General features: G+C 48.4%; 1 protein-coding gene, 1 long non-coding RNA gene and 1 pseudogene across 2 annotated transcripts in view; 1 reads left to right on the plus strand and 2 right to left on the minus strand.

The window, feature by feature from the left end:
- Positions 1–17,828, minus strand: part of LOC132335009 (zinc finger protein OZF-like) — a 150,578-nt pseudogene that overhangs the window by 82,596 nt on the left and 50,154 nt on the right.
- Positions 1–17,828, minus strand: part of LOC132334808 (hydrocephalus-inducing protein-like) — a 119,560-nt gene that overhangs the window by 17,401 nt on the left and 84,331 nt on the right. The gene's annotated exons all lie outside the window — the stretch shown is intronic.
- On the plus strand, positions 17–1,896 carry LOC132334880 (uncharacterized). The gene is made up of 2 exons (XR_009488525.1): positions 17–149; positions 423–1,896. It is a non-coding gene; the product is annotated as an uncharacterized LOC132334880 (long non-coding RNA).

Here is a 17,828-nt window from a genome sequence, read left to right on the forward strand (position 1 = left end):
GGCCGCGCCGCTGGCACAGACGGTGCCGCCCTGTTTGTGGTCATCAGGCAACCGCGGCACCCGCGAGCTGCTGCCCTCTCCCGGATCCTACCCGTCCCTCCCCCCAGGATGCTGCCTGGGCTGGGGCTCGGCCTCCCCTGTGGGAGAAGGTGAGTGGGGGTCCCCGGGGGTCGTGTCCCCCCGGGAGAGTGTGTGACTCCCTCATGTCCCCCCCAAGCCGGGGCCACCCCCTTTTCTCTTCCCAGACTTACTGACCCAACTCCTGCTCCCCCCTGAGAGAGGCTTTGGGGAGCTCCCCGGGGAGGCCCTTTAATCCCTGTTCCTGGGCACTGGAACCGCGCCCCCCACATCACCTTCCCCAGTTCTAGGACCCCCTGCATTCATTTATCCTGCCCCAACACTCCCTGCACCCCCTTTCCTAGGTATCCTCCTCTCCCTGCCTCTGGATGCACCGTTTCCACGAGCCCGAGGACCCCCGGACTCCATTTCCGGCCAGCCCGGGGCGTCTCACCCCCAGGCCTTCCTTTGCCCGGCGACCAGTGACGTCACCGGAGACTCCGGTCGCCATTGGCGGGCAGCAAGGAGCGCCGCCAATGGCGGGGTCGGAGGCGGCTCAGGGGGCGGGGCCGCAGCAGAGCACAGCGATGGCTCCAGCGCTGGGGCTGGGGGCGCTCCTGAGGCCCCGGGGGGCGGCGAGAGCTGAGGGGGCCCCCCGGCACCGGGACTCTCTGATCGCCCGTTCCGCAGCACCGAGGGGCCCCTGAACCCCCATTCCTTGGCGCCGCCATCCCCCCGCACCCCCATTCCCCCGGCATGGGTTCCACCCTGCACCCCTTTATCCGGCACCAACAACCCCCGCACCCCCTTCTCGGCCATCCCGTCTCTCCCAGCCCCAGAGCCCCCTTTTCCTTGTCCCAGAGACCCCCTGGACCCCTGTTCCTCCCCTCGAGAATGTGGAGCAGCGGGATGGGGATTCCCCTCCCCTCCTGACCATGCCGCGCTTCCCAGAGCCGGAATCCAGCGTGAATCTCACCCTGGTGCTCCCTGTGTCTGTCAGCGCTGCCATCGGCCTTGTTCTCCTCATCGGATTCGGCGTCTGGAAGCTCCAATCCGGTTACCCCCAAACCCATCCTGGGGGTCACCATGTTCTTCCCCCCTCCCAAGACTCCTGGGGGTCCCTCATGACCCACCCAGCCCCCCCCAACTCCTCCTGGATCACCCATAAACCGCATATGGGGATTCCTGGGAGTTCCCCTGTGTTCCTCCATTCCCAGGACTTTGGGGGTCCCCCCGACCTGTCCATGACTCCTCAGATTTCTTCCAGAACCCCCCTGTGATGGTGGGGGGGGTGGGGGCTTGTGGGAGCTCAGCACATCACTCCTGATGTCCAGAGCTACCGAGAGAACCCTTGGGGGTCTCGGGAGTCTTGGAATGTTGCCAAAAGCACTTGGTGGCTTGATTTTGATCCATCTAGAGATGTGCCACCGATGTATGAGGAAATGGAACCTGCGAGAATCACTCGGGTGTAAATGGTGAAGGGAAGATATCATTATAGGGTGAATCACAAATTTTGGGGTTTTGGTACAGGGGGGTTGCAGAGACAAGATGGAGGAATCAGGGTGTGCCACCAGGCTCTTCTTTCTTCTTCCTGTCTTCCATCTTCTGGAGTGGTGTTGGCATTTGGGGATTGGTCTGGGATGAGGGTGTAGTTAGTGACGAAGATGATAAGTATTGGGGACAAAAGGTAAATATGATATACGTAGATTTTGTTATAAAAGATGCGGCCGCCTTGGGGGGTGGGCAGAGTGCCTTTGGCTGCCGTGCTGGTCAGATCCTTCGGGCAGAGAAAGGACTTTATAGATAAGAAATAATAAACAATTCTGAAGACCGAAAAAACCTAGCGTCCAGACTCATCTTTTGAAGCCCAGTGTGCAAGAACCATCCTGAGCGTGTGTGGGGGCAGAGACAGACAGCCGACCCCATAGGGGCTGAGTGCTGGTGCCCCCCTGCCTGCAGCAGATCCAGCGCTAAGGGGAGTTCGGGGAGTCCCTTAGCATTTGGGGTCCCCTGGGGGTTGGGGTGATCCCCTGGGCCCCCCAGGATCCCCCTGAACACGCTGATGCTGCCTGTGCTCAGTGAGGGGGCTCATACCTGGCACGGGGTCCCAGCTCTGTCACCAGCATCGCCAAGGTACCCCCAAAATCTCCCGGGAACCCCAAACCCCCTGGAACAACCCAACCTTCCCAGGACCCCCAAAACAATCCCTAGACCCTCCAAAAACATCTCAAGACTGCAAAACCCCATACAGAACCCCCCCAAACCCTCCCAGGACATCAAAATTCCCACAGATGTCCCAACACCCCTCCAGACCCCACTGAGAAGGTTCATACCTGGCACGGGATCTCCATCTCTGTCACCAACAGGTACCCAAAAAGAGCCTTGGGCGCTCCCTTCCATAACCTAATCCCCCCTTTTGGGACCCCTGAAAACCCCCCTTGGGAACCCCTAAAAGTCCACTGTGGCCCCCAAAACCCCCAGTATACACAAAACCCCCCCAGGAACCCTTCACAACAGTTTATACCCAGCACAGAGTGCCCATTGCCATTATCCGGGTACCCCCAAACTCTCCTGGAACCACCAAAGCCCCCTGGGACCCCCAACCTTCCCAGGATCTCCAACCCCTCCCTGGGCTTCGCTGTCGGAATCAACGGGAGTACTGTTGCCCTTTTAAGGGGACTTCTAGTGGGACCCGACCAAAGTGAGGGCCCTGAGAGCAGTGATGGTAGGGAGAACCCCAAAAATCCACCCTGGAAGGCAAAACACCCCCTCAGGGGCTTGGAGTGGGGGCCCCATAGAAATGGCACTTAAAGCTGTCATGATCCCCCCTTGAAAGGGGCTTGTGTGGCTGCGGCCTCACAAATACCCTAAAATGGGGAGGAAAAAACACTCTTGAAGTGATGGGATCCCCCCAAAAAAACCCTAAAGAGAGAAAAACTCCTCTTCAAAGGGGCCTAAAGACTCTTAAAGGGCCTCAATGAGAGACAAGATCCCCTCCTCTGCTCGGGCCTCTCTGAGCTGGGAACTCTCCCGTTCGCTGCCCTCAGAGGAGCCCCTGAGTCTGTCCAAACATAGGAACTTCGCCATGTTTAGCGCAGATCCAGAGTCCTGACTCCTGCACAGGGGCAGGGAAATCCCCTCGCTCACTGTTGTGCATTGTCCCTGCTGAGGCTCAGACACTGGCAGGGCACATTTCCCTGCCTGCAGGATTCCTGCCTGACCCAAGCGCTGCACTAATGGCTCCAACATTGCTTTCCCACAAAACCAGGACAAGGCAAACAAGCTCATGGTATTTTAGAGTGTCTAAAACTCGCTAAGTCATTGATCTGAGAGGTGAGATGCATTTGGAATTCATGGCATGGAGAAGTAATGCAACATAGAAAAGGGGAGCATAGAAATAAATAGAGGAAAACATCTCAGATTGTTCCTTTCCATTTTCATGTCACTTCTGGAAGGCTGTTTCACTTTTCCAGGAATCTTCTCCACAGTGCTATCTGCCCTTTTCAAGAACCTTTCCTGGAGAACGAGCTGCAGCTTCTGTCACAAGATGTGTCCCCAACTGCAGCTTCTCTTGGCTTTCCACACCATGAGTGCAGCAGGACTTCTGCAGCAAAGCAAGACAAATGTTTGGATTACTTGACAACTTCTCCTTTCTTTTCCTTGTGGCCTGGGGAGTTGTGCCATGGCTGAGGTTTTCATTGTGCCCGTTCTAACCAAAGAAAACAGGAGGTTTTGTTGGGGACTTGCTGGGGAATGCAAGCCTGACTGAATGCAGAGAAAGAATCTCCAGGACTCTCTGGGAGCTCCCTGGGCTGGGCTCATGTTCTTTCAAGACTCAAAACATCCCTCTGGATGTCCAGAACGGCCAGAACCCTTGCCAGGGGTCTCAGAAACCCTGGCGCAGAGCCCAGAACACCTGTGGGCTTGATTATGACCCGTGGACCAAATTACCAGCCTTGTATGGAGACCAGCAAGCCACAGCAGTTTAAGTAGCATAATAGTGAAATTATCACAGGGTGAAAAAATAGGTTTTGGGGGTTTTTGGAGTTGGGGTTTTGGGGGCAAGATGGAGGGATCTGGGCATGCCCAGCCTTTCTCCTTCTTCTTTTTTGCCTCCATTTTCTGCTCTGATGTTGGCACTTTTAGATTGGTTTAGAGTAGAAGCTCACTGTCTAATATAGGTGATAGGTATTGAAAAGTAATTGTAAACATTGTATATGTAGTTTTTAGTATAAAGAGATAACACCACCTTGGGGGCAGGCAGTGTGCCTGGAACTGTCCTGCTGGATGGACCTCAGCAGGGCAGGAGAAACATTTTTATAGATAAGACGCAATAAACAACCTTGAGTCCGAGAACTGAAGAACTCCGACTCATTCTTCAAGTACTGGAAAATAGACTTTTCACAAATCTCGGGGTCTCGGCGACCTGGACCCTCGAGACCATGGGACCCCTGGGTGCCACAAAGTGCCTTGGATCCTTCCGCCCTGCAGTGTCACAATGGTGCCTTGGTCCCCCAAGGCCCTGCAGTGTCGCAGTATATCCTTGGTTTCAGGAGCTCTCACAGTGCAATGATGCTCTCCTTGGTTCCACAGTGTCACAATGGCCTCTTGGTCCTAAGGGGCACCCCATGATCAAAATTGTTTCCTTCATTCAACAAGTACCTGCACTGTCCCAATGGCCTCTTGGTTATACAAAGTGCCCCCATGTCACAGTGGTCTTTGTTGTTCCACGAGGCCCCAGAGAGTAACACTTGCCTCTTGGTTCTGTGCAGTGGCACTTGGTCTTGTTAAACCTCACCTGGCTGGATTTGGCCCCTGGATCCAGCCTGTCCAGGTGCCTGTGCAGAGCCCTCCTACCCTCCAGCAGATCCTACTCGCACCCAGTTTGGTGTCATCTGCAAATTTGATGATGGTGGACTCAATCCTCTCATCCCAGATCATCAATGCAAACATTGATATCCACGCTGGCTGGCTCTGATCCCTCGGCCATCCTGCAGGTGCCCTGTGATGGCACTCAAGGTGATCTGTTCCATCACCCTGCCAGGCACCGAGGTCAGGCTGACAGGCCTGGACTTCCCCAGCTCCTTCCTCCAGCTCCTCTTGGGGGTGGGGTCACATTGGCACCTCCAGTCCCCTGGGACCTTCCCACTGAGCCAGGACTGATGATAAATGATGGAGCGCAGCTTGGGGAGCTCATCCACCAGCTCCCTCATGCTCCTAGGTTGGATCCCATACACCCGTGAGCATTGGAGTGGCTCTGCAGGTCACCAAGTCCTTCCTCCTGGATTACAGGGGGCTGTTCCATTCCCTGTGCCCATCTACTAGCTCAGGAGAACACTTGTCCTGAGGACAAGCTGTCTTCTTGTTAAAAATTAAGACAAACAAGGTGTAAAGTAGGTTTGCCTTTTCTTTATCTTTAGTTACTTTAGTTCTCTGCATAGGAGCTGAGCTTGGGACCCCTTTATCTTTAGTTATATTCTCCACTGCATCCAATAAAGAATAGAGATTCTCCTTCTCCCTTCTCTTGCTAGAAATTTTTTTCTAAAAAATGTTTGGATTTTTTTTTTCAGAAGTTGCAGGCTAAGTTCCAATTGAGCTTTCATCTCTCTCATTTTCTTTCTGCATAGCCTAATGACATCCTTAAACACTTCATGAGTTGCCAGGCCTTTTTTCCTCTGAGTCCCCACAAAAGAGTTGCATGGGCAGCCAGGACAGTAATTTTCCTCGCCCAGCCCATCTTTTGGCCCACTGGGATAGGCTGCTCCTTCCTCCTTAAGATTACTTTCTTGAAATGGGTTCATCCTTCCTGGACCTCTTCCACTTTAAGGGCTGTTTCCCTTAAAAAAAAAAAAAAATCAGTACCTGATTTTGGTACTCCCCAAATCGGAATCCCAGCTAGGCCAAAGTCTGCCCTTCCTATTTCCAGTGTAGAAGATTTGTTAGAGCCCTCCAGCACAGCCACGCTGCCACCCAGCTTGGTGTCGCCTGGGAACTGACTGAGGCTGCCCTCTATCCCCTTGTCCAGATCAGAGATTTAAAGAGATTTAAATGACCAGGCCCCAGTCCTGAGCTCTGGGGACAGCCCTGGATGTGATTCCATTCCTCAACTGCTCTGACTGCCAGGACTTGGATGAAGGAAATGGTTGGGTGGGGGTAGGGACAAAGTCTGATTGATTGTCAGTCATGAAGGGTCTTGATTTTCATATCAATTCAGGCTGCATTCCGAGGTGCTGGGGGTCAATATCAATTGGACATTGCTGATCTCAATCTATGAACAGGAAAAGACAACTGAATAGGACACAACAATTCTCTCTTCATTGTTTTCAATACAGTAGATTCACATTGAATACACTTGTGAAATCTGTGTGATTAACCACAGAAAGCTTGAAAACTTGAATTATTCCCAAGGGCTTGTCTTGTTTGAGTGCTTTGAACAAATGTTAATGAGCTTTTTTCACTGCATTTCTGAACTGAAGAGCCCAAGGAAGAGGAGGCCTGTGGAGTAGTAAAATTCATCAGCAACCTCCAAGTGGCTGAGGATTCATCCCCATCAGAGCAGCAATGAACAGAAATGGGCACAACTTTGTGGCTGCCCCAGCTTTGGGATGGGCCCTGGGCCTGGAGCAGGAGCAGCTCTTGAGGGCCCCAAGGCCGAGGCTCTTGAACCACCCTGGGCAGATGGGATGGCTGGAGGGGCTGCAGAGCTCCCAGCACCTCAGCCAGAGGGGAGCAGGGCACCCAGGGAGCCTCCTTTTGCCTTGGCCAAGCACCTTCCGCATGGCTGGGGCTGAGTCCCTTGGGAGCTACAGCTGCTGCTGTGCCCTTGCCAGGGGCTGAGGCCGTGGGGCCAATGCCCAGAGCAGCCTGCCCTGAGCAGAGCTGTGGGGCCAGAGCCGGCTGGGCTGGGGAGGAGGCTGCTCTGTGCCCTGGATGGCACGGACAGAGCAGGGACAGACGCCCAGGACATTTTTCACTGCCAGTCTCTGTCCCTAGCCCTTGGCAGCCCTGGGCAGCTGCTGAGGCCAGCTTTGCCCTGGGCTGAGTTTTGCTGTGGCCCAGCTCCATACTCCTGCCAGGCACAGGGCCTGTTCCTGGCCATGGCCAGCCCTGGCTGGCCTCTCTCCTGGCCCAGAGGCTGTCAGAGCCCAGGGCAGGGCTGTCTGTGCAGGCCCACAGGTGCCACGGGCTCTGCAGGAGCTGGCAGAGGCTGCCCAGCAGGGAGGCCATGGGGCACAGAGCCCCAAGGCTGCTGTGGCCACCACAGCACAGGGGCCATTCCCAGCTTCAATGCTCCTGGCCTGGGCTAGGCCTGCACAGGAGCTGTGTCACCATGGCTGGGCCAGCACAGGGCCACAAAGGGGCACCACAGCTGCTGCCAGGGCTGACAGCAAGGCCAGGCACACACAAACAATTGCTGAGCATGGCCTGCACTGGGCAGGGCTGAGTGTGCCAAAGGCAGAGCTCAGCTACCCTTGGGGGCTGCAGGAACAGTCCAGAGCCCCAAGAGCCTCCATGGCTGTGCTGGAGACCAAGGCTGGAGGAGGGAAATGCAGGGCTACTGTGGAATAGGAGGGGATGGAATTCCAGCAGACACATCAGCTTGCAAGATGCCAGTCTCAGCCTGGCGCCTGAGGGTTCTGGGGCCCTACAAGGAGAACTGTCTGTTCATGGGCACACAAGTGATGTCTGCCTGCAAAGGGGCACAGGTTTTAATACCTCTTAGTTTCATCATCTAAAACCAAATCTTTATTATCTGGGCCACTTGAGTACTTTGAAGAAACGGCAAAGTTTTCCCACCAGGAACAGAAATTTCCTGGATCTACTGTTTTCTTCTGCTGATGGCAGGAGAAGAAATCTTAATCTTCCCCTCTACCTTTGCCACCAACATTCAGTGTAATATTTCATTCCCTTCTTCCTTCAGGTGTTTTCAGCTCCCCTGGTTAAATGGCCATGTCCAAGGACATCTCTTCATTTACAACAGCTGCGTCCATGTCCTTCCCGTTGCTCCCAGATTTTCTCCTGCAGCAGTTCACTGGTCATTCCAATGCATCTCTCTTGAATTGCTTCATGCTTTGAGCTTTCAGAAGTTGAAATGTTTTCTTCCTCAGCATCTTAGGTGTATTTTTATCTTTTATACCACCCCGTCTTATGCCTTTGTCTAAAATCCCTCCTGAATGGCAATCCCATGGGGATGGTGGACATGTCAGATGCTGCTGGGATGTCAAAGTGTTAGCGTTCAGGAACACATAATCATGAGAAATGATTATATGCAGGTGCTTTTATTGATGAGCTCTGGGTGTCAGGGGTACAAACCCAGATCTTACTCCGACATAAGTTTGGGATGAACATGTTTTTATAGTCTACTCTTATATAACTTTCATGTTGATTAATAAACTTACATTGTTTTATAGTATACATAGATTTCAGCCAAGCATAGCCACCTTAGATTACGCACATACAGTTTCTCATTGTTCTTCTTATGATTATACAATAATTATTTTAATTACTAAACAATCATCACATCTAGTAATTATACTACTTACACAGGTAAAACACAAGGCTTAACATTTCAGAGTTTTATCTCAACATTTTTCCAAGGCCCTACTATCATTATCCCCCCTTTGAAAGCATTTTCACTTCACTATAGGTGTAGATGTTTTCACTTGATGCAGTCCTTTACTTCTCAATTTATGCTTGATGTTCTTCAAATCCAGGGTTGATGTAAAAGTTGTCATGGATGCTATCACGGGCTGGAGAGCCAGAAGATAGTGGGCGTGGATCTTGTGTCAGTGCCTTTATTATTTTCTGATTCCAGGACATTTTCTTCTGTATTTCTCTCCTTAAGATGCTGTAAACTAACCAAATTACTAAGAATACAATTAGTAAGATTATCACACTCTCAATGATAGATTTAATCCATGAACTCACATTCCACCCTAACCCTTTAAAGATTTTTCCTAACCAGCTTGTAGTCAAATGCTTTTGCTCTTCTTGTGCTTTATGCTCTGTTTGTTTTAACTGATTGATGTCATACTCTACATCTGCAGTTACATTTGGGATGTGAACGCAGCAATGATCAACTTGTCCCTTTAAAAATCCACATACTCCATGCTCCTTCAGGAATAACAAATCTAAGGCTAATCGATTTTGCAAAGTCATTTTTGTGGTGGCTTGTAATTGTACATTTAATTCTCTAAATCTTTCCCGGGTGACTCTTGCTAATCTATCTACTTGACCTGTAAGTTTGTACAGCATCTCTCTACTCGGATAGTTTGCTATAGGACCAAACAAAGACTCTAGGGCCCACCCAAGTTTCACTCTACTAGAGGGTTCTTGCCAAGTGTCATCTGGATTTTCATTGTCTAGAACTTCTCGTCTTGCTCTTATCTGCAGAAGTTCATGTTTTCCATTAAATGGGAACTTTTTCCAAATTGGACATAAGGTTGGGAGGCCCAAAGTAATTTCTTTTACTTTCTCATCTACAGGCAGATGTGTTGTCCAGGTACCATCGCTTGTTGCCCATACAAATTGTCCTGGACTTTTAATTGTACTCCTGGTACATCTTATAATCACTTTATGATGCATTTTTCCTTGTTTATGTTTGATCCCTCTGCAAGCACAACTAATCTGTAGGGCTATTGCCAGGGGTGGCATCTGTTTTATCTCTGCATCATCAGAAATGCAGTCATAAGTTTTATTGCACGCCCACCAACTTACTTTGTTTGCCCACGTTCTGCTACTAGTGTCAGTGTATGTTACTGCTGGATCTGTTTCATTCTCGGGGCCTTCCCACTTAATACACCAAGGGGTGTTTGCCATATATTGGAATTTTTGAAGTGTACTCACAGACCACACACTGTCTCAAGGCTCTAGCTGATCTTTCTGATCCTCGGCCTCACAGAGTGGTTTCTGTAAAATTTTCTATGATCTTTTTATAGTGTGGCAAATAGCATTGCCATTGTGTGATGCCTCCCAACTGTCCCATAGGGGTTTCTAGTATGCCATCACTTAGAATACAGTCTTTCTGGCTCATAGGTCTTATCCATGTTCTTATTTTCTATCAAGTTTCCTTGACCACCTGTCTTGACTCGGGTACCTGTTTGCATGTAATTGTTTTGTTCTTTTGTATTTCAAGTAATTTTGATGTTATGATTCCCCAATTTACTGGGTCTCCTGCTGCCTTTGGTATTGGCAGACAGGCAGTTCTTCTACTGGTGTTTTGTATTTTGGCATAATCTTTGACTTACCCAATCATTACATTCTCAGCTCGAACTGCATTAGAAATTTTTATCACCTGTGTTTCTGCCTCTCTCTTCATTCTAGAATGAAGAGCAGTTAGTTGATCTTTTTGCATCCCACATCCCAAAAACATTAATGACCATAACATTAGCACAATTACTAATAGCATTCTCAAAGTAATTAAACACATCTTATCTGCAGTCTTGGTTCCACAGTTTACACAGTCTGTGATCCAGGATGGAATTTCTTCACTCGGGTATAGTGAATCCAGGGGTCCCCGCCAGCTACTTTGACTGATGTAAAGATAGTCAGCAGTACCTGATAGGGTCCATTCCACTTTTCTTTCAGCGGTTCTTCGTTCCAGTTTTTAATGTACACCTGGTCTCCTGGATGTATGTTATGAACTGGGTTCTCCAGAGTTATTGGTCTATTTCACACGAGGATGCTCCGGAGCCGAGCTAAAGTTTTCCCAAGAGACAGAACATAATTATACACTTCCTGCTTTCCTGTGACATGTACATTAGGGTTAGGCTCAGGAGATTCATATGGTTTCCCATACAATATCTCATAAGGACTGACTGACATCTCTCTCCTAGGTTTTATCCTAATCTTCTCTACCTGTCCATTTGACTAGGGTCTCTGTGGAGAGTTTTGTGGAGACGTGGCTTGAAGAGAAGGGACATGATAAAATACAGCTGGTAAAGCAATAGGCCTTGAGCAAAAGGCCTTGGGCAAGGCCACAGTATCCTTGAGCGAGAAGTTATACGATAACAAGATGCAGAAGCAGGAACTAGCTAGGGGGGGAGAAAACACAGGCATCCTGAGTATGTGGCAACAAAGGTGGAGCTGACCTTTTGTAGTGAACCAATAATGAGCTTTATTTTTGCAATATGTATGAGCCTTATTATCATTGTTATAAGAGCACGCATGTTAAATCAATAAACTGAGACTTGTTGATCATCATCGGATGTGCTTGTCTCCCGTCGACTCCATCAGGTCTCCACGGTGTGTGGAGGTCCCACGTTATCATCAGCAATCTACTTGCCTCTTTTACTACTGTAGCTTTGAAATGGGGCCCCCTATCTGATGATACCCCTAGGGGTACCCCAAACTTGGGAATAACTTCCTGTAGTAACCACTTAACTGTTTCTTTTGCTTGGTTTGTGTGACAGGGAAGGGCTTCTGGCCATCCAGAAAATGTGTCAACTCCTACTAACAGGTATTTGTATCCTCGAGTTCTTGGCAATTCTACAAAATCTACCTGCCAAAAGTCTCCTGGCTCTATTATCTGAATTCTTCTTAGCTGTGCCTGTCGCCTAGCCACTGGGTTGTTTTCAATCAGATAATTCATTCTGACATGACTGATTTTGCCATTGTTAACAACCGTACCAAAATAAACTCTGCTTTAGCAATTTTACCAATGCCACTGCACCCCAATGACATTCGTTATGTTTAATTTGTAGAACTTCTCTCATTATCAAGGGGGGTACCACTATTTGTCCTTGCGCAGTCAAATACCATCCTTCTGAGTTTTTGTGCATTTAGTAAACGTGCCAGTCTCTCATCTTCTACTGAATATCTTGGTTTTGGAGGAAGATTAAATTGGGATATATTGAGCTTTGAAGGTATCAATGCCATTGTTGTTTGCACCTCTCAAGCAACCTGTCGGGCTGCCCAGTCTGCCTTTTGATTTCCTTCACAGATTTTGGAGTTTCCTGATTGGAGTGCTTTACAGTGTATAATTGACACTTGCTCAGGTTTTTGTACTGCTTTTATCAATTGTAGGACTGCATCTTGGTATTTAATGTGCGTACCTTGAGAAGACAATAATCCCCTTTCTTTCCACGGTGCTCCGTGTACATGCACCACCCCAAAAGCATATTTTGAGTCAGTCCATATATTTACTTTTTTCCCTTCACTTAATTCTAGTGCTCTGGTTAGAGCAACCGGTTCTGCCTTCTGGGCAGATGTATTTGATGGTAATGTTTTTGCCTCTACTACTGTGCTGACTGTTGTTACCGCAAATCCAGCGTATCTGGTTCCGTTTTCCACGAAGCTGCTCCCATCTGTAAATAGCTCCCACTCTGGCTGCTCTAGCGGGATGTCTTTCAAGTCTTCTCTTGCTGAATAGGTGTACTCTATTACCTCTACACAGCCGTGTTCCAATGGGCCTTCTTCAGTTGTGGCACCTAGGAACAAAACTGGATTCTAGGGTGACTGTTATCCCCATTTGTGTGTGTGTAGTTTATGCTGGGTGTTGTGTTCTGTGCCTTTAAGACTGGCGGAGTGAAGGTTTTGTTTTGGGCCTCTTATCAGCCACTTGGCGGGACATCCAGATAGCACCAGTGCATGTTGCTGCTTTTTTGCTTTTTGCCCTGCTTTTTGCCTTTTCTCTTGCTTCTGCTTCGCTTCTGCTTTGCTTGCTCTTGTTTTTTTCCCCCTCTTCTCATTAGTTAATTTAGTTAAACAGTCCAAATTCCTTCCTGGACTGTCCCGTCCCCCCCCAACCCCCCCACCCCATCTGGACCTGCCGAACCTGCTCCGGACTGGGATTTGGAACACCAAGAGAGAGTTTACACCTTGTGGCTGCAGCAGCTGCCTCAGCGCTGGAGGGACTGATAACAGCGACCACCCCCAAGAGAGACTTTCTGAATTTGTCATCTTTTTCAGAGTGGTGAAAGAGTGGTGTCATCCGGTATTGTTCATTTTGTGTGCTGGGGGGTGCTGTGCTTTGTCAAATAGGTTCTTTCCACTTCTTTCCGAGGAAATCTTCCCGAACCGGTTGGGGGAGGGGTCGTGTGGGTTTGTTTTTTGGAGAAGCCCTTTTTGGGGATTCTCTCCCAAATTTGCTCTAAACCAGGACAAAAAGTTAGTTGTTTTTAATGTGACATCATCCTGCTCAGTCAGGACTACCTGGAATTTTATCATCCTGCTTGGAGATAGCCAATGGCCTCTCTTCTGTTCTAAGACAGTGGTTACCATGTGTGGTACATAAACATCTATGTGTCTTCCCATAGTTAGCTTCCTGGCTTCTTGTACCAGCATCACAGTGGAAAAGTAGCCCACCGGCCTTTTCCAGCTTCCCAGACGTTGGCTCAGGACTCCTAGTGCTAGGCATAGTCTTTCATGTACAAACAGCTGAAAATCTTTAGACAGATCAGGTAACCCTAATGCTGGAGCAGTTGTCAGTGCTTATTTTTAGTTTTTAGGAAGGCTTATTTCTGTGGCTTGCCCCAGGTGAATGGCTGCGTCTTCTGAGCTTCATACAGGGGTTTTGCAATCAGTCCATAGTCCATGATCTACAAGCGACACCATCCTGCCATCTCGAGGAAGACTTGCAGCTCATGTAAGTTCTGGGGCTCTGGAATAGCACAAATAGCTTGGCTACGGTTAGTACCTAGTTTTCGTTGCCCTTGTGAAATTTCACATCCCAGGTAGATCACAGTCTGTTGGTCAATTTGTGCCTTTTCTCTGCATACTTTGTAACCTCCCATTCCCAGTGAATTTAAAATCTCAATGGTTATTTTTGTACAGGTTGCTTTTTCTTCTGTAGCTATTAGTATATCATTAACATACTGCAACAATAGGTATTGGTCTCTTGGAACTTGCCCATTTTCGTTCTAAATCTCCAGCTCTTTTGCCGGTTGGTTTCTGAATAGGGTCGGCGAGTTCCTGTCCCTTGTCGTGTCCAGGTGAGTTGGGTCTTTCTTCCGTTCCCTGGGTTTTCCCACTCAAAGGCAAACTGTTTCTTACTTTCTTTGTCAAGGGGAATGCAAAAAAAGGCATCTTTTAAGTCAATTACAGTAAACCATTTATATATCTCTTTTTACGGATGTTAGCAATGTGTAGGGATTTGTTAACACTGGATAAATGTCCTTTGTTATTTTATTTATTGCTCTCAAATCCTGCACTAATCTATATTCACTATCTGGTTCCTTTACTGAAATATTATGTCCTAACCTATTTTACAAATTCTATGTCTAGTCAGCTGCTATATTCTCCCAACACCATTGCCTTGGTGACATTTTCCTGCCGTAACTGATTGCCCTGGTTAAATCTGTCTGGGCACTCTCGTTTCCAATGCCCTTCCCGCTTGGAATAAGCACATTGATTTAGGCTTAACCCTTGCATAACTGGTCCTCTACCACGACTACCTCTGCCAGGTCCCCCAAAACTTGGGTTCACTTTTCCTTGTACCACTGCCAAAGATTTTGCTGCTGTCCCCCACCACCTTCTCTTTCGCGATTATTATACACCCTCCAGGCCACCCCCAGGATTCTGAGTTTTCATAACTGTTCTTACTACTTTTGACACCTTACCAGGACCTTCTCTACAAGTTCCAGCTGACCGCCTCTAAATAATCAAATCTGCAGGAAAAAAAAAAGGCACTTCTACAAACACTGGCCCCTCCACTCCCTCACCTTGTCACAAGGGAGCAATCACAGTCTGTTCTTGTCTGCCTATGTCTTTTCCCTCCACAACCAGGGCAAACCCGGACCGGCTTCGGGTGGTTCTGCGGGCCACTGAGGTCGCTGATTCATTACCACCACCATCTTTTTCACCTGCATCCCTCTCCCTCCTTTCTATCACAGCCAGGCTTTGCCCAACTTCGGAGGAAGAGGAATCAAGTGTCGATGGGAGAGGAGGACAAAGAGAGAAAGGTGTACTAGATGAGACAGGTTCAAGATCAGGTGAGGAAGGGGCAGGCAGTGGGATAGGGACAGATGAAGCAGGTGGGATGGGGTTAGGTTCTCTTAGTCTTATTGGAGCTACCTGTAAATCAATATCTGTATAATTTTCCCTAATCAACACCAAATGTTCTAGACAAAACTCCACACTAAACACTTGCAGATGCTCTAACCACCATTAATCTACATTCATCCCGCCATTCTGGCTTTCCCCGTAAATAGAAAAACAAATCAACATACGAAACCTCATCCATTGTTGGGTTTTTTGTTTTTTTCTTTTTCTTTTTTCTTCTTTTTTTTTTTTTTTTTCTTACGAAACGACATTAACTGTGAAATACTTTTATATTGCAAAGTGCTGTATTTTGGCTAATTTTCACCATTCTCCAAGACATATTCTGGCCACCATGTATTACAATAATTAATCAACTTAGCTTTACATAATTCTTCCCCAAAATTATCCTGTTTCCAATGTGCTAATAAGCACCCCGAAGGAGAAGTTTGTGGAATAGAAGCATTGCTGCCCAAAATTCCTTTGACCTTCTCCATCCAAAAAAACCAAATGCCGGACCAGCAATGCTTTCGCGATTGTCTTACGGAATGGCACCCAGGCAAGACCACCAGGAATTCCTTAGCCCAACCAAGCATAGCTTTTGCTGCGTCTTATTGGCAGGCACCCAAACCAAAATCAAAGCACCTTACCTCTCTCTCGGGGACGTTGTGAGTGGCAGAGGCGGTCGCAGCCGATGGGCTCCCTGAGAATCCCTCGGTGCCAGCTGGAGCGTGATCGAGTCGCGAACTCGCTCAGCAGCACTCCCAGGGTCCCATCTGGGTCGCCAAAATGTTAGCGTTCAGGAACACATAATCACGAGAAATGATGATATGCAGGTGCTTTTATTGAAGAGCTCTGGGTGTCAGGGATACAAACCCAAATCTGACTCTGACATAAGTTTTTGATGAACATGTTTTTATAGTCTACTCTTATATAACTTTCATGTTAATTATTAAACTTACATTGTTCTATAGTATACATAGATTTCAGCCAAGCATAGCCACCTTAGACTAGGAACATACAGTTTCTCGTTGTTCTTCTTATGATTATACAATAATTTATTTTAATTACTAAACAATCATCACATCTAGTAATTATACTACTTACACAGGTAAAACACAAGGTTTAACATTTCAGAGTTTTATCTCAACATTTTTCCAAGGCCCTACCATCAAAAGGAGCTGTGGATAGGGTTTGGATGTCTATTACATTTTATCATTTTCACATTTCTTTTGTTGGCCAAGAAGAAAAACTTTTCTGTGCCTCTGAGTCTCAGCAGTTCCTGGTCCCTCAAAAGACACAAACCTGATGAGTTGTGGTTCCCACTCCAGTGGCTGCACTTGGACCTCTCTCCAAAGCCAGAGCAGAGCTGCCTTGTCCCAGAAAGTCCCTGGCACTGGAGGGATGAAGGAAACAGGACAGACTGTGGGGATCATGGGCAGGGCAGAGCCAGGGAGAAGAATGACTTTTGCATTTGATGGAGCTGTTCCTTCCCTAGGCTTTGTTGGCTGACAATAAATGAACATCCCTCTGTGTCTCAGGCAGCTCCTTCTGCAGGGTAAGCAGGTGGGAGTTGGAGCTAAGGAGCTGAAACCTGCAGGTCCAGCCTGGGTGGAGGGAGCTCAGATTTGCACAAGGCTGCTCTGGGTGTCAGGGCTTGGATGGGGGAAATGGTGAGCTGGGGGCTGGGACAGAGTCTGACTGTCAGCCATGAAGGGTCTTGATTTTCATATCCATTCCAATGGCATGAGGAGGTACTTGGATTCAGTGTCAGTTGGAGATTGTACATACCCATGTATTAACAGGAAGAACAACCTAAGCAGGGAGTAAAAAAAAAAGGTTTTCTCACTGTAATTTTAAATATGATCTATTCAGTTTGAATATGCTTCAAGCCTCTAGAGCCGTTAAATTCAGCTGCAGCCCCCAAGATGCAGAGGATGTCAGCAGCCCAAATTGAGGCCATCCCTGCCCAGACACCGTGGCGGAATGGGCAGACAAGGACAGCGTCCCTGGAGCTGGGCAAGCAGAACTCAGAGGCACCAGTGGGAAATGGAGTGTGGAATGTGGCTTGGGAAAGCCCTGCCTGGACTGTGCCAAGCAGGACAGAGAAGCCCTGACTCCCATCCCCCAGACAATTCTCTCAACAAGACTTTTATAAGGAATTACAATTATTTGTGTCCTCTGAGTTGGATGGACTGCAGAAATACCTACAAGAGATTCTCAGGACCTCACAACAACCAGACAGCCTTTACTGCAAATATTAGAAAATCAGAGAAACTTTGGGAAAAGGTTTAATATGACAGTCAATCAACAAAAAACACTTCTCAAAGATTTACCTTGGCCCAGTCAACTTCAGTAACTCGAAGCCCATTCAATGATTTAGTTAAAATTTGCAAGGAAACAGAAAAAGAACAAGAAGACACAGAAAGAGAGAAAGACAAATAAGATACAGAGAAGCACCTACCCCTGGATTCCAGTGTTGTTCAGGTGGAAATTCCCAGAGGAAGATGGGTCAAGATATGTGCTTGCCTTGTGGTCAGCCTTAAAACCCCTTGGTCTTCTGGGGCCCTTCCCCCGGCCGGGACTTGGGGTCATTTGGCCACTCAGGAGCTGGGCTGGGGGCTCCAGAAGTGGGTGTGAGGCATTGCCTGGGGTGTGCCAGGGACTGACAGACACTGCTGGGCTGGCATGGAGGTTCTGGGGGATTGGAGTTCCAGGGCAGGGCTGTGCTGGGGTCACAGGGCAGGGCAAGGCTGGACCTGCCCCTTACTCCCCACACACGTGAAATATTTCAA

This window comes from Haemorhous mexicanus, chromosome 16 (assembly GCF_027477595.1).
Source record: "Haemorhous mexicanus isolate bHaeMex1 chromosome 16, bHaeMex1.pri, whole genome shotgun sequence".
NCBI lineage: Eukaryota > Metazoa > Chordata > Aves > Passeriformes > Fringillidae > Haemorhous > Haemorhous mexicanus.